The 16,822-nt window shown below is 38.0% G+C and overlaps 1 protein-coding gene across 1 annotated transcript in view; it reads left to right on the forward strand.

Annotated features, from left to right (window-relative positions):
- PRLR (prolactin receptor) overlaps positions 1–16,822 on the forward strand; it is a 154,563-nt gene that overhangs the window by 50,756 nt on the left and 86,985 nt on the right. The gene's annotated exons all lie outside the window — the stretch shown is intronic.

Below are 16,822 nucleotides of genomic sequence, written 5' to 3' on the forward strand. Positions count from 1 at the left end.
CCTTGTCCCAGTCTGTCTGTAAGGAACAGTAAATGGTTCATGCTTCTTCCCAAAAGACTTCTGTGCACCCCTGGAAGAGTGCTGTCTTGAATAGGCAAAAAGTGGACCAGGAATGTGCTAACTGTTAAATAGTATGGACAGATGAATGGTTGAGCCTGAGCTTGTGCCATGACTTTATTTTGTTTACCATAGTAAATATTGCCAGCCAGTCCTGTTCACATTTTGGTGTTGAGTGTATTTGTTTTCCTTAGGGACATCCTTACATGCTCTGCTATCCTGTCCCTCAAGGCCCATTTTAATATAGTACATTTATCTTCCTGGGTTTAGTGCCTGTTTAAATCCTTTGAATAAGAACAGATCTTCCTCCACTTAACAGCACTGAGTCTTTTTTTTCTTATAAACCAAGCTTCCCCAAGCACAAGACATGACATAAGAAGTGACTAAAGTGGGACAATTTTGAAAATGTAAAATGAATGTAAAATGTCTCCATGGTGCAATAGTAGCACTAAGAGAAACAACAACAAAATTTTTGCTTTCTAGCTATTAAAAGGCCAAAGATGCAAATTATCTTTCATTAAAGAAGTCAATTTCTATGAGCTGCTGAATGCTGTTAATATCAAGCTGAAGAACTAATGGTACTGTTAAATTCTGAAGCAGAGAAATAAAACAACATAATCAACTGCTTGACTATAAATATCACAAAGGGCAACAAGGAGATGAGTAACTTAACAGCATTGTCATAAACAAATTAGGTCATCCTAATTTGGTTTCTTTCTCTAAGAGGACATCAGGCCTTTGAGATAGAGACCAGTAACTGTTAAATCCTTGATTTAATAAAGCCTGTAGGGAATAGGTTGTACCCTTTTATGCTGTATTGCATACCATTTTCATAGATGACCAGGGATATATGGTTAGAATTCATTTATGTCAGAGAAAAATAAAACTAGGAGGAAAATCAGACCTTTGGTAGTTATCAATAGTTCAGCATCAAAAGTTTGTAACAACTGGCATTTTATATGCATCTTTCCTGTATCCAGTAATATTCAGGATTCTTATTAACATCCCTAAACATTGACTTGAAATTAAACAAATGAAAGAAAATTGGTGTGGTGGAGCTACAGTGGTAGATAATATAAAATAGTATTTTCAATTTAAAAACTGAAATTATGCTATGAAAAAAATAAGACACAACATAGAAAGAAAGGATGGAGACTTAGAAATTTATGTAGGAAGAGATAGCCACACAATAATACGGTGACAAACAACTAAATACCTATTCCAAAAATAAAAGGAGCTACAGACTACAGTAGCTCACAAGATGAGAGAGTGTTAAACCTGTTGAATACAGTTTGGCTTTTATCCCTTCAAGCACTTGGATATGAAATTCATTTGCACATTGAAACTATTGTTTGTGAAAGAAAGACTTTGTGTTTTGCCATATGTTTCGGTTATTCTTAGTAGATAAGCACATTTTCTCAGAGGTAGACATATGTCTACTTCCTGGTTTAATAGACAAAAACCTACCATTTGTGAGAAAGACAAGTATTATGTCAAATATTAGGATGAGTATAGTCCTTGAGATGTCCTTTTTCCTTCTACTCTTCAGCAATGCTAATGACTGTGTTGAAGTACTAAATCCATTTTTTGTCATGTTTCACTTGAAGAACAGGTAGAATAATTTCAGAGAAACAATGGGAAAGCAACAAGCTTTGCCAGAAATTCAGAGATATCTTTGACAAGGGAAAAACCTGAAATGTTTGATCTTGAGAAGATAAGACTGGAGGATGAGAGTGGAGGCATGTGCTAAAAATTTTCATATATTTTAAAACTGTTGCATAAAGGAGCAGGTTGATCTGTTCCCTACCTGTGGTGCATAGAATAATAGCTCAAATTCACAGAACAGGCTATTTCTTTTATGCTAAAGTATTTTAAACCATCCAGATTTTGCTGCATTACTCAGTTAAACCTGCTGGATTTACCACAATGGAGACTCCTGTGATCTCTACCTTCCTTGCTTTATAGCATTTAGATAATTTTTCTTTATCACCCATGCCACAGTGTTTTAAGTTAGTCCTTTCATCCGTGATTATGACCTGAGTCTCACAGCTTTCTGTTACAGTGAGCTTCAGGGCAAAACAATCTTCTATCATGAGCTGTTGAAAGCTCTCAGTAAGCTGGATTTTGAATAAACAGAATTCATTAGTTCTTGTGTGCTCAGGCAGCCTTCCTTTCTGTCTCTTGAGAAAGTATACTTGTGTCTGTTGGTGCTCTCCAGACTAATGTGCTCCTGATTCACTGCTCTTTGTGTGTAAAGTTCTTGTTTACTAAGAATGTTTCTTCAACCTACCATTCGGTAACTAACTGATGGTTGCTTTGTTTCCATGGAAAGTCTCCACAGTTTCCTCATGAGCTGGGTTGAACCTTGGTGCCTCTCAGTGCCAACTGCAGTCTCTATGGTCTCTCCAGTGTCCAGCCCAGGCTTAGGGGCATTCCAGTACCTGATTTCCCAGACTCTTATCATGAAAAAAAACTTCAGAAAAATTCCTGTCAACTCTATGAAATGTCTTGACTTGAAGCAGAAAATTTGAGAAATTTAATGTAAAGTACAGCAAGAAGTGCTGTTGTCCACAGAGTGCAGTGAGTTACACTTGCAATTTTCTGAACATTTTTGGTTATCTTGGACTATAAAAGACCACAAATATCATGTGCCTTTATTTTTCATGTTTTCTAGCATCTCTTTGAATTTCAGTACTCTCTAGCTTTGGTTTATTTCACGTTTTAATTTTCTCAGTGTTTACTCAGTATTCAATTGTTTCAGTGAAAATTCTTTCCAGGGTATATTTGTTGTTTTTTGTTCAATAATGATTGTATTGACATGCAAAATTTGCAAAATACGAAACACAGATTGAAGCAGAAAGGTTAACATTGCATCACTTTTACTAAATTTGTTCATTCAGGTTTTCTATTAAGCAGACAAGGACTATGCAAGGAAACAACAATACACAAAAGTAAGTACATCCAAGGATCGTTTATTAATATAGAGCCCCAATATCAGGGATTTGCTGTAGGCCTTGGCTGTCCTACCAATGTGCAATTACCACCACTGTCCTTTGAAATCCATGCCCTTGTGATGCTCAAACACGCAGTTAGAGAAAAACAAGCTGAGCTTCACAGACCTCACACAATACCCTAGGGAAGTCTGGCAAGGCAGAACTACAGCCCAGTGCTACCAGCGTTTGAATGAGAGCTCCCACCAATCTTTGTCCTTGCAGAAAGCTGAGGGATGAGACAGGCTCTTAGTTTGTTTTCACATTCAGACAGAACTACTCTTTTATAACTGCAGCTTAAGAAAGTTGGCAGTCTCTTAAAGGAACAAAATGAAGGCACCCACGCAAATTACTCTTGAGCAAAAGAAAGAGAGGCAGTTCAATGAAAGACCAAATTGGCTAAATCGTGAGTTCTTCAATGAAATGAAGAACCTGACAAGTGACCTGAGAAAAAGGGTCACATAAATGATGGAAAATAGGTCAAAGGATAAATAGAAAATTATTAGCATATGCATATAGAGGTCACATCCAACATAACAAGGTGCAAAATTATATATAGCTAGTTTTTATTTTCTCTGATTCATTGTCTGAGAAGATTATTATTAACCAGATTATTTCTCTTAATACAGATCATCTTTTTAAAAGATGGCTTTTTGTCTTTGAAAATTGGATTAAAAGTACAAAATAATTCTCAGCCAGTACAGTTCAAGGAAAGTAAAAATGTGAGTCTAACATCATGAGAGGGAAAATTATTCAAAGGGTGGGGGTTTTGGGTATTTTTTTATTAGTGTGTTCTGATATGTTTCACAAATATTTTTCTTGTAATAAAAATTCATTATTATTAAACACATGTTCTACATGGAGACCTCTAAATTATTCCAAACTATTTACTGAAGACCAGTGTATTGAAAAATCACTTTAGACAATCCATAGGAAATGCAAAAACCATGAGCAGAATATATGGGAGGAAATACAACTTCTATCAAAATCTCCCATAGATGCTAGAACCATAGAAGTTTCCTGTTAGAGCAAAAGATATGCTATGTTTGAAAAAGCAAATACAGAAGAGGGGGACCAGTGAAGAATCTGTGCATCTTTGTATGTTTTTAAAATATCTGTAATGAAGTACTTTCTAGTACTTTTAGAGGTAATGCAGTCTACTGTATTAATAGGAAAATGAATAACCAGGATGTTTATTTCTAAGACATATTTTAAATAGATGACTCCAGAGACTGAATTCCTATATTTAGTGCACAAAAAATGAGTAAGAGCAGTTCTATATCATTAAAATTGTGTATTATCCATTATACTTGCAAAAGCAGACTTAACAAATTGACATACACATGCAAATTCTTTCCTCTGCCTATGGATCACAGTAGCTATCCTATGGTACACAGAAATGTAATCTATCTAAGTCTATCTATTTGGTGCAATAATTTAAGATAAACAGTTTCAATTACAATTGCCTGCATCAGGTGCCTGAAAAATGTAGAAGGCTGCAGACTTTTTCAAGAATAGTGGGAAAAACTGTCTTCAACATTGCTTGGAAATGTAAAACCTCTATTACTAGATGTCTTTGAGAACAGCTTAGAGAAATAGTTTTTATAAATTACTTTGGTGCACTGGATTATACCTTAGAACTGAAAAGTGAAATTAAAAGAACCTCAGAATACTAGCTGTACTCTGTGCCTAATTTTGAAAACTTCATTACACAGGTTGGCTTTTTGCTTTAAGAAGCAAGATAAATCTGAGCATTCTCAAAAAACCTGGTAGATGCTAATTTCCTCCTACAAGGTGACTTGTCCTATACCTTCAACCATCAATTTCAAAAACATTTCCTGCCTCCTGTATATATGGCTAAGAGGAGAAGGCAGTTAATTTCATACATCAATAACTTAAATATCTTCTTCACTTAATCATCCCATGCTAATGAAGTAGAGTGTGGATGTCAACTTCTGTGCATCAAATTATAAAGGGTACTGAGAACAGAATGTATTGCAGTTTTTCAAAACTACTGTAAGACTATGAACATAAAGCTGTTCGTAGCAAAGAAGCAAACCTATCACAAAACCAACTTTGTGTCTTCGCCTCTGATAAATGATCTGTGCATATCAGTACATTAATAATAACAGAGTTTTTCTAAGAAGCCAGCATTTTAATTCTCCTCCACTAAATCACCTTTTGCAGCAGATAAGCTTTTTACAAAGGATCTCACTTAGCTTTTTAAGAAAGTTTCTGATCTCACAATAATCAAAGATGATGTAGAGCTGGAAAAAACAACATAATCGACTATTAGCAGATAATGAACTGTGGAATTTGACATGCTAAAATGTATTTGAAAATGAGGGTGTTTCCCTCCATAATTACAATTTGTTTTCCTCTGCCATTTTGACCTACACAGGATGAAAATCTCTTCTCATGTCTATGTAATAGGCTTACTGAAATGGAGGTCAGGCCATCAGACTTTACCATCCTGAAGAGAGTAGCTATGAAAAGAGTTTTAAGAAACAAGAGTTGTTCGCAAGACAAGAGTCATTTCTAAAAAAAAATAAAGTTACCTTGTAACAATAAACTGCAATTCTAGAAACCTGAATGTTGTACATAATGATAAAACCCTGCTTTGAACTTTCACCATGAGGTAAGCACCTGAATTCTGTCCAAGTCATGTCAGTTGTTCTTATATACTGCCACTTACTGTGTCTGAGCACCTGGGAATTATTCTTCTAGATCTTCATGCCAATTCGTGGAGTTCTGTCAGCTGGCTTCTAAAACTAGGGCATCAGCTCCTGTAGCTCATCCACATCCCAGCGAGGAGTGTGGCCATCTGCTCTTCATCATCCTCATGTTTCAGTGCTTACCTTCTGCACTAGACACTCTCCCAGCACACAGCTGTGCACACCCAAACATGTTTAGAAGTGTTTGTTCTGCAGAGCCAGATTCTTCTAAAATGAGAACTGTGAGAGAACACTGTGGTCAGAAACTGCAACAGGGGAGATTTAAGCTGAAATAAGGAAACGGTATTTAAGAGACAGTGATTAAACACTGGATTGGTTTAGCTATAGGAGCCATTGAAATCTCCATCTTTGAAATCCTCAAAGGCACCACTCCCCACTGAATTATGAGAAATAGAAACTTATTCTCTATCATTCTTTTCATAAGGTCAGAAGTTTGATTTCAGACTTTATTTGTTAGAGAAGCAGTACCTCAAATGGGTTCTTAAATTAAGCAGAGCATGTTTGGCCTTAGGGAAGTGTAGCAATAATTTGATTTGAAGAAATTGCTTTTTCTGCCTTTACAGTTTATTTTCTATGCACTACATGTTCTTTAATTTTGTGACGGTAGTTCGTTACCCTTTGCTAGGAATACCTCCATGAGAAACAGAATGAGGAGACAAAATTAGCATTATTTTTCCTATTTGTTCCTAACTGAGGATCATTCATAAATAATCTTACAAGGGTTTGTATTTTTAATGATTTTGCCCAGATTTTTTTTTAAGTCTTTATGGAGTTTTTTTCAAATATGTGGTTCTATTGAAAAGGCCATTTATTGTTATGCAGAAAGAATAAGGCATGTACGTTCAATAAAAATTCTTATTTTAGGTTAAAGAAAAAATAAATAAATAAATAAATAAAATAAAAACCAGCTGCTGTCCTTGCAGATAGGCAGTCTTGCTGGGATATTAAAGCTCAAGTACCAAGAAAACAAACATAAGTTCTGTCAGAGTTCTTTGAGTATATATTATACTGTTTATTTGCATATGTTTTACTTTTAATTTTGCCTTCCATGGAAGCTTTTCTGATTAGTGTGCTGAGTGCTGTGTCTCACAGATGACCTGAGGAAATTATGAGACATTTCTGTTTTTCCAGTCTCCAGAATTTCTCTCTTCAGGTGGTATCATTGTAAAGTTCCCTGTGTTGATTCCTTCTTTTCAGTCTGTGGTTTGTAAGAAATTGTCACAAACATTTCCATTGCTAGCTTCTTACTGCATAGCTGTCTTTTTCTCTTTACAGAATTTAGTTATTTGTGTTAATATACAGATAGAAAAGCTCAAAATCAAAGTAGGGGTACCCCACTGCTAAAATACTCTTCTGATTTTGAAAGACTATCATGGAAGAGCATCAGTTAAAAACATGTCTTATTCCTTTTAACTATTTGTTTCTTGTTAACAAACTACCACATGCAGAACTGGATTGCTTGCATCCTACAAAGAAAAGTTGTTTTCTCTTGCACTTCTGCCCATGACTCACAGTGGCAAAGGAAAAAAAAAACCAAACCTGAAACACAACAGAAAAAAGGAGAGCTAAGTAAAGATTATTAATAGTAATTATGTCAGTATTAAACTGATAGCCTAGAATGCTTTTAATATACTAATGGTCTTTGTGTGACTTCATCCAACTAAAAGATATGATTCTGATTAAAAGGTGAATCAGTGTCCCCAGATAATTCTGAGTAGCAATTAAATTATCTTGGTAGAAAATAATGAAGTGGAAAATTGCATAGTCTTGATGGGAGGGAGCAATTTCAAAATTTCCTGTTTAGGATCCATCTATTTTTTTCTCTGGTTTCTGAAAGATCAGGTAGTTAATGATGGCAAAGTTGTCCTCCTTCAGGTTATCTCCATGGAGTAGGCTTAGAGAAGGTTCATGTGTTTCAGGAAACGTGCATCATACCTCCTGTTGTTGTAATTTCTTGATTTAAACTGTGCTAAATAATACTACTCGGAAAACATTCATGCTGGGTCATATGAAAGGTCCATCACTATCTCTTCTCCAGCTGTGGCCAGTAAGAGTTACTTGAGGAAGAGAATATGGCAAATTTTAGCAGCTTTCTGGTTAATCTAATCTAAGAATATTAAAGAAGTGGTGAAATACAGCTCATCTAAAACAGTGATTATTCAAATATTAAGTAAGACAGCATGTAGTGGGTTGACCGCAGCTGAATGCCTGGTGCCCATCAAAGTTGCTCTGTCATTCCCCTCTTCAGCTGAACAGGGACTAGATAATATGGCAAAAAGCTCATAGGTCAAGATAAGAACAGGGAGACATCACTCGATGATTACTGTCATGGGCAAAACAGACTCATCTTGGGGAAAATTAGTTTATTACCAATCAAATGAGAGAAGAATAAAGGGAAATAAAAGTAAAACACTTTCCACCAACCCCTCCCTCCCATCTATCCAGGTTCCACTTCACTCCTAATTTCTCTACTTCTTCCCCCACAGCAGAGCAGGTGAATGGGGAAGGAGGGTTATGGTCAGTTGCATCACACGTTGTCCCTGCCACTTCTTCCTCCTCACTGGAAAGGCTCCTCACCACTCTCCAGCACGGGGTCTCTCCCATAGGAGACAGTCCTCCACAAAATTCTCCCACATGAATTCTCCACATGGGCTGCAGCTCTCCATTAACTGTTCCAGCTGGGTTCCTTCCATGCGGTACAGTCCCTCAGGAAGGCTCCTCCAACATGGGTCCCCCACAGGCCACAGCTCCTGCCAGGAGCCTGCTCCAGTGAGGGGCTGCTCTCTGCACAGGCCACAGCTCCTGCCAGGAGCCTGCTCCAGCACGGGCTTCCCATGGGGTCCCAGCCTCCTTCAGGCACACCCAGCTGCTCTGCTGTGGCTCCTCCAGGGGCTGCAGGGGAATCTCTGCTCCCCCCTGGGCCTGCAGGGCCTGCAGGGGCACAGCTGCCTCACCCAGGGCTGCACCAGGGGCTGCAGGGGAATCTCTGCTCTGGGCCTGGAGCAGCTCCTGCCCCTCCTCCTTCACTGACCTGTGTCTGCAGAGCTGCTCCTCTCACACACTCTCAATCCTCTCTTCAGGCTGTAGTTGGCAATAATTTTTCAACCTTTTTAGATACATTATCCCAGAGGTGCCGCTGTCACTGGTGGATTTGGCTTTGGCCAGCAGTGGGTCCATCTTGGATCTGTTTGGCATTGTCTCTGTTGAAAAAGGGGAAAGATCCTGTCAACTGCACACTGTAGCCCCCACTACCAAATCTTTGCCATGCAAACACATACAGCAGTATGATTCTTAATGATCATATAGCATGATTTTGAATAGCAATATGGTTTTGGAAGGGAGTATTAATTTCTATTTCATAATGGTATTAATATACTTACTGGAAAACAGTCTTAAGGAAGAGTTTTCTTCTAATATAGATACATCTCATAATTGAGTAGCCAGCCATTCTACTACAGTGATGCTTATGATTAAATATCACTTGGAGGCACTGCCATCAGTGGCCATCAGCATGCCATGTACATTAGGCCAAGTTCATATCTGAATGAAGTTAAAAGGAATATCATCCTTGATTGCACAGTTCTGCCTCCTACATATTACATACTTTATTGATTTAACATACATATCCTCATCTGTTACAATTTCTGATTGATTTAGGGAGCAAACAACTCAATGGAGTGCTAATATTTTTTCATTTGAAGAGCATAAAATATAAGAATACAAGGCAGTACATAAAACACTTTTACAGCTGATGCTCATAAGACAGTCATGTAAGTCAGAAATACAGTAATGTTTGTGTTTAGTGTCTTTTAAAAAGCTCTATCTGCCCTACAAAAATGGATGAGACCATTTCCTAGAATGTAGTAAGAAATTAATCTGTTTGAGATATAAATAAGTAGGAGACAAGTCCTTTGAAAGCCTGTTTTTGTAACCACCTCTTTTTCTATTTGTCTTTTCAGACAATGTGAGATTCTCTTGGACATACTGTGTTAATTAGATGTAGGGTTTTGTGGAAATGCATTCTGGTTTAGAAATGCAAATAGGCTTTCTGTAATGATACAAATATCCAGTAAGAAATGACTTGTTGTATGATAGTGTAACTTCACATACAGATCAGAGAAAGGAAAACATTTAAGCTCTAAAAAGGTTGTCTGGTTTCTCATTTAACTACCAATACAGAGAGACCATGTTATTGGATAAATACTACTTTTTGTTCATGGCATAACTGTTTCTCAATTACACCTTGGGTTGTTAACTCAGTGTTTATATATATTAAACATCAACCAAGCTGTTGTGATACAAAATAATTTAGTCAAAAATTTTAGTCGGGAAGAATTGTATGGTCCTTTCATTAATGTTCTTACAAGAAAACTTATTTCTAGAAAATAAATAGAGTTCATGGTTTTTCTCCTTCTCTGCGTGATTAAATTGGTCAGTAGGAACTTTTGGCATAGAACTATGAGAAATAATAAATTTAAATACAAGTATAGGATGCAATCTGCATTTCTTCCACTATGTTCCAATTTTGTTTTGATAATAACCATAATTAAACTATGTTCCAGCTGCAAGAGAATGAGACACTCAGTGAAGGCATCCATGAAAGCTATGGGTTTGTTACAAATACACAATTAAAAGAAATAGGAACATTTCATGAATTTCTTGAGGAGGTAGATAAGTATTCAAGCATGGCTTAATAAAGTAGAAAGCTGTCACATCATGCAATGATCCCAGCCTAGAATTAACATATAAACTCGACTGAACAGAAGAATTACCTTGTACAGAAAAATTTACAGACATTTATAAGGCAAGGGATACAAGCCTGAATTAGCATATGATACAGTTAATATACAATCTGTACTAAAAAATGCATCAAAGTGTTTTGTATATATATTGAACATGTAAGACTAGGATGATTCCTGAAAAGCGGCTGTCAGTGATGACAGCTACATTCCTTATAGTTATATAAATTCTGGAGATGTGTTTATAATTTCATTTTATTTCAAAACAAACAAAAAATAGAAATAACTGCTATAAAAGTAAACTACTTGCTTAATTCATTTGTTCATTCAGGCCTCATAAAATTTTCAGTTTTCCTCAACACTGTTAGCGATAGTTGGGTCTCTGAATTGTCCCTCACCTACTAGGAGCCCCATTTTCTCTATTATACCAAAAAAGATCATGAGTTGCACTCGCTGCAGACTTGAGCAAGTGTGGTAGTAGATAGAATATTTTTCACTAGTTGATGGACAACTTTTATGCAAGATGTGTGCTCACTCCTGGCAGAAGTCCTGCATGTGACAGTCACATGACAGGCTCACCCAGACAGTGCCAGGTCCTCCAGGACCAAGGAGCCTCCCTTCTTGGCTCCTGTCAGCCTCCCCCATCAGTTCCACCTGTTGAGGTGCTGAGGTGATGACTGAGGTGACAGCTGTGATCCTGAGCCTTGTCATGGCTGCCTGGCTCCTGGAGCTGTGCCTGCTTACCAGTGTGGTCCGTGCACATGGAGGTCACACCAACTGAGATCCCTCTGGGAGCATCCCCTGCATGTTAATGCAAAGATCAGCAGCTGCTCTCAGGCTCAAAGGACGAGGGATTTCTGAAACAAGTGGCAGTCTCACACATCCCAAGAAAAGAAGTACAAGAATAAAGTACCCTAAGTGGAGACTGCTGTCACGGGATGAAGATGGGTTACAGTGTCACACAGCCCTGGCTGCCACAGTGGTTGTGTTTTTCTGTGAGAGGCACAAAGGATATGTGGAGAACACTCATAAATATAATGACTGGAAATGTGGTACATGTGAAGAACAGAACTTGCAAATAAACCAGCATCAGTACATTGTGGCTATGACCAAAAGTCCAGGAACAGGAAGGAATGTATTTTTGATGACATGAAATGCATGCAGTGCTCTGGACCTGCTGGCCAAGGAGCACTTCTGGGCAAACAAGAACCATTGTTAGGCCTTTCTCAGATCATTGGCTACAGGATGATCACCATTGTGCTAAGGACATCCTGGTCCTCTGGGTCCTTTCTGTACTTTTTGGGTGAGCTTTCTATGTGTTGAGAAGGCCAGGACTTTAGAGGCACACTGCTTGTGTGAGAGGAACTGAGCAGCTGTGGCACCTGCTATGTCTTCTCCTATATGACAGATGTCCTGAAAGTACATTTTGTCTTTAGAGAAAGACACATCAGATGGTTTTGGCAGCTGCTTCTTCAGAGGAGGTCATTCTTGAGAAAGCAGACAGCAGCATAAAAAAATATTCTTCCCTCTGTAGTTCCCTAGTTTCTAATTTTGTTTCTTAGAGTATTTCTACATTTAAAAACAGAGTTGCCCTCTTTCCATTCTTGATTTCCTCTGCTGCCTTTTTTTTTTTTTCTTGAATTGCTGAGAGGGTGAGGAATGGCAGGGACAAACTGCCACAAGCCCTCAACAGTGACTCTTCAAGAAAGGCTGGGTGGTTTTGTTAGGTAAGGTCAGTGTGAGAGCTAAAACCAGACTGCAGTCTTCTCTCTGTATTCCTCTGAAGTAAATGCTCCTCACTACCTGACATGCTCCTTTTCACATTTTTCCCACCTGTAAACCTCTTTCCTGAAACCTTGTGGATTTCTTTGACTGGTTCTTCCAACTTTTATCTTTTTTTCCTGCCTTTCGTCTGATTCTACATGCCTCCTGTTCTGCATAAATGTCGGAACTCTGATGGAGCTCCAATGCAGAATAACTTCAGATTATTGCAGTTATACTGATACAAATGTCATTACAGTGAAAATAAAGTTAGGCCCTTGTACTCTTAATTTACTAAATTTTGCTTTCCTTAAATGACCTGTTGGTGTTATGGGCTGTTTTTTAGACTTTAGTAGATTATTTTAACAAATTCAAAGCCTACTAACTCTTCTCAATTGATCAGACTCTAGAAACAAAATTATTATGCTTCTAGATCAGCCACAGAGGAATTTTTCTCTGTTGATGGCTGGGCAATTTAAAATCCTAACCTAAACCAGATTTCTGAAGTTGATACATCAGTTATATGAGATGGGATGAGTCAAGCTGATAATACCCTCAGAGACTAGCCAAGATGTATTCCAGAAGTAGTTGTGCTTTTTTATACTCTACTGAAAGTGTGCTTCAATTTTTCATGCTCCAGTGGTTAGTATCCTTTTAGTTTACTGTCTGTTTTTATGTGTGTTCTGTTTCTACCTGCTGTTTTTGCTCCAGCATTGTTCATTAGTCTAAACTGCTATTGCACTTTTCCAGTGCTTACTCTCTTTCATATTTATAGACATACATTACCTTTATAGGGACAAGTAAGTGCCTGTTCCATTTTCTGTCTCAACGTTTACTTTGTCACACTAACCCAGCCAAGTTCTGTCAGTCATCTTTTAATTGATAGGCTTTAGAGCCTTTACATCGTCTGGGTGACCTTTCTTTTCTTCTGTCCTAATTTGAAAGACCATCTTGAATGTTAGTGACCTATATTTTGTGCATATAAGATTTTACTACTACCTTAAAATATTCACCTTAATCCAGCTCCTAGGATCAGAGTTGTCTTGTCTTGGCCGTATTCCACCAGAGGCTGAGTGTACTTGTATTGACTTGTCTGACTGGCTTAAATATTGCTAGCAGTGTAGCCACAGGGACACAGTGTTCATTAAAAGCTGAAAAAGCTAACTCAAAATCATGGGGAAATATTTAAGAGCTACCTCACTCTGCTCTGCCTGCTGCCACAGTTACCAGGGCTGCATTACGTCAGCTGGCTATGACCTGTATAGTGCAGGTATAAATGTCTCAAGTTATCATTTTTACTGATCCCAGTGTTGGTTCTTCACTATCACCCCTCATCTGTCACTACTAATCTATTAGTGAGTGATTTACTTTTTGTTCTGTTTTCTCCATCATCCAGACTCTAGGGCTATAAAGCCTGTTATGATTACAGGTGAAACTGTACATGCAGACCCTAACAATAAATCCTTCTCTTACAGAAATTTTTATAGTGATGGTAGTACTTCTTGCTCACCTTCATTTTGTAAGTTTCCTCCCCAGACAAATCTTAGCTTTCTCTTCTTTGTTGTGATCTGCTTGTGTTTAGCAGAGTCAAACAGATGGAGAAATAAGGCAACTGGGCATTGTCTGCTACATAACTGGTTAAATATGAATTAGGTTCTACCTTGTGTTCCTTTTCTTATTTTTAAGGTAATAAGATCTATTCAAGCACCTATTCCCTGTTTATCAGGAGCAATTTTATCCCTTTCAACTCAGAGAGTCACTGGTAGAATTTGCTCAGAGCTGGCTGAATGCTATGAACATGCGATAAATTTTAGGGCTCATCAGCTCATCAGCTGAGTCTTTTCTGCTACCCATACATTCTGTTCCTAGCATTTGTCTGATGTCAGAGTGAGCCTGTTCAGAAGTTTACAAATAAAAAGAGAAAAAAAAATAAAGTAATTGTTTTCCAGTACCAGCTGAGCTTCCTATACTGTATGAGCTTGGAGTCAAAAGGATAGCACAGCACACATGATGGGAGCAGTGCAAGTGGAGGTGCAGTCTGACACTGATCTGAGCAGCAGCTGGTGCTTAGCACAGCCAAACCCCATTCAAGGAGCTCACCTAAGTTTTATAAATTCTGTGTGGATAGATCACAAGGCACATACTCCTCACCTGAAAACACTTTCCAAGAAACACAAATGTTTGACAAGACACTGTTCCTATGATTAAGTTGTTTTGAATGATCTGCAAAATGTCCATTTGGTCACAAGGTGTGAGCAATGCTGACCTTGACTGGAGAGGCTTGACTCCAGTAACAACTTAGCATCCACACCCCTTAAATCTCCTTTCACTATGAAAAAGAGACTTCTTGCTCAGTCTTCTTATTTAAAGAAATCTTCACTATACATACACACATTTCATTTTATATTCAGTTCACTGGCTTGAATTCAGAGAAGATAAAAATGTGATCAGTGAAAGCATTTAAAAGAATTTCTAAAAATGTTTTAAGTAGAGAGAGATGACTACTGAATAGTTATGTTAGTAAAATTCACAGCATTATTGCATAATAGCTCTCAAAACTACAAAAGAAGACTTTTTTTCCTTTTGTTTAATCAGCTTTTTGATGTAAAGCCAACACCTTTTACTCTGTTGTAAAAAAAAAAAAAAATCTGCTACTCTAAAATATAAAACATGAACTACTGGTACACAAAAACCCTTATGGATGCAGTTTATGTTGAAGCGGTATTAGGTTTCCCTCAGAAAAAAAATAAAAAATCATGGGCAATAAACATTCAAAAGGAATCACAACAACCTGTAGAGTATGTAGCTGATGCTCCCAATTATTCTTTTTCTGTTGCTGCATTCCTACACTCCAGAGTGCACCTCTCACCTTTACAGCCATCACACTACAAACATTGCTTGCACTGAAGAGAATCACTGTTTTGCCTGAAGCAAGGAACATAAGTGTTGCAAAACTGACTCCTCCTCTAATGGGGTGAGCATGTACAAGTACACAGAGTTGTATTTCTCCCAGAGCTGCCAGGCTGAATATTTTGCAGTCAGAGCTGTGAAGCTTACAGGCTTTTGCTTTGTTTTTCTTTCTTTTGGGTCTTTCCTCCTCTTTCTTTCTGGATTTTTTTCTTCTTTAAATATATAAGAAACACTTTCAAACGCTGGATTTTCAAGTCCTTTTTTAGGAAGCATTCATGAGCTGGCATGGGTCAACATACATTTCATTACCAGGCAAAAGTAAGTACTGCAGTTAAATCTGTTCCTACTGTATGTTTACCTTCTTGTAAAGGGTTTGGTGTTGTATGAAGGACAGAGTAAACTGTAGTTCTGTTAGCAGAAATTAAAAACTTACAGAAATAGGCAAAATCAGTTTAATATGGTATGGTAAATATAATGTGGCTCACATTCTAAGAAAGAAAAAAAAAAGGATTTCTATTTGTAAATCAGTGATCTCTCTTTTAAAATACTGATATAAGCTGTAGAAACAGAGATGCCACTCCTTCTGTATGTTTTTTTTAAGTGACACTTGGACTGTGTTTATTATTTCAAAGCATTTTTAATCCACTGGGTAGTACTAATCTCATAATATTTCATAATATATCAATATACTACATTATATTGATTCATATTTTATGTTCACTAAATATACCTTATTTTTGTTATTCATTAATAAAAACATCCCCTTGGAACTCCTGTAACTGCCATCATATCTTCCACTATCTGATGTTCCTAGTAATTATTTCATTCTTCCTGTGCTACACTCTCTTGTGTCTGCACATACATTCACTGGTTATCAGATTCTGTTTTGTGTTATTATCTTCTGAATGTGTTGGTATTGGCACAGACTGGCAGTGAAAGGCTGAAGAGAAATGGGTCTCAGAGAGAACGGAGAGAAAAGCTGGTGAATGAGCAAGTCATAAAGGAAATTATGTGCTTTGATCCAAAGAGCCCCTTTTTAGCCAGTTTCCCCTGCATTTTATTGAAACACTGTACCGTCAACATCTGTAATATATTCACTATTCCAACAGTCACCTGGGAATGCATTAATACCCTGGGAATGAATACGGTTTCCCGTGCTGTGAGTTCCCTCTAGAGAGCGCAGCAGCCTGCCAGACAGTTGTGTGGATTCTGTGTCCGCGTTACCAGCGTAAGATTTCTGCTGCAGAAATGCTCTGCTGCAGCTATCAGTCTTCTCTTTTGAGACTTGGCTTGCTTTTGTCGAGCTGCGCTAGGCACTCTCCCAAGGCAGGCAGATGGATTGGCCAAGCAGCGAGCAAGTTTAGCAACAAGTAATGCTTGCACGCCCGCCTAGGGAAAGCAGCCATTTACCACGTGCGCGTTTCGCAGCTCCGAGCATCCACAGCGAGCCCGCAGCGTGAGGGCTCCTCTGTCTCCTGTGACAAAGTGCAGCCCAGTTAAAGCCCTGCACAAGGACTAAATCCGTGGAGCACGCAGACCGTGGAGGGAAACAAAATCTGGAGACATGCAGTTAGCATAAAGCCGACTGCAGTTATCATAAAGCCAGCAAGAAGCAAAAAGGCTGATAGGT

The sequence above is a fragment of the Ammospiza nelsoni genome, chromosome Z (assembly GCF_027579445.1).
Source record: "Ammospiza nelsoni isolate bAmmNel1 chromosome Z, bAmmNel1.pri, whole genome shotgun sequence".
Taxonomy (NCBI): domain Eukaryota; kingdom Metazoa; phylum Chordata; class Aves; order Passeriformes; family Passerellidae; genus Ammospiza; species Ammospiza nelsoni.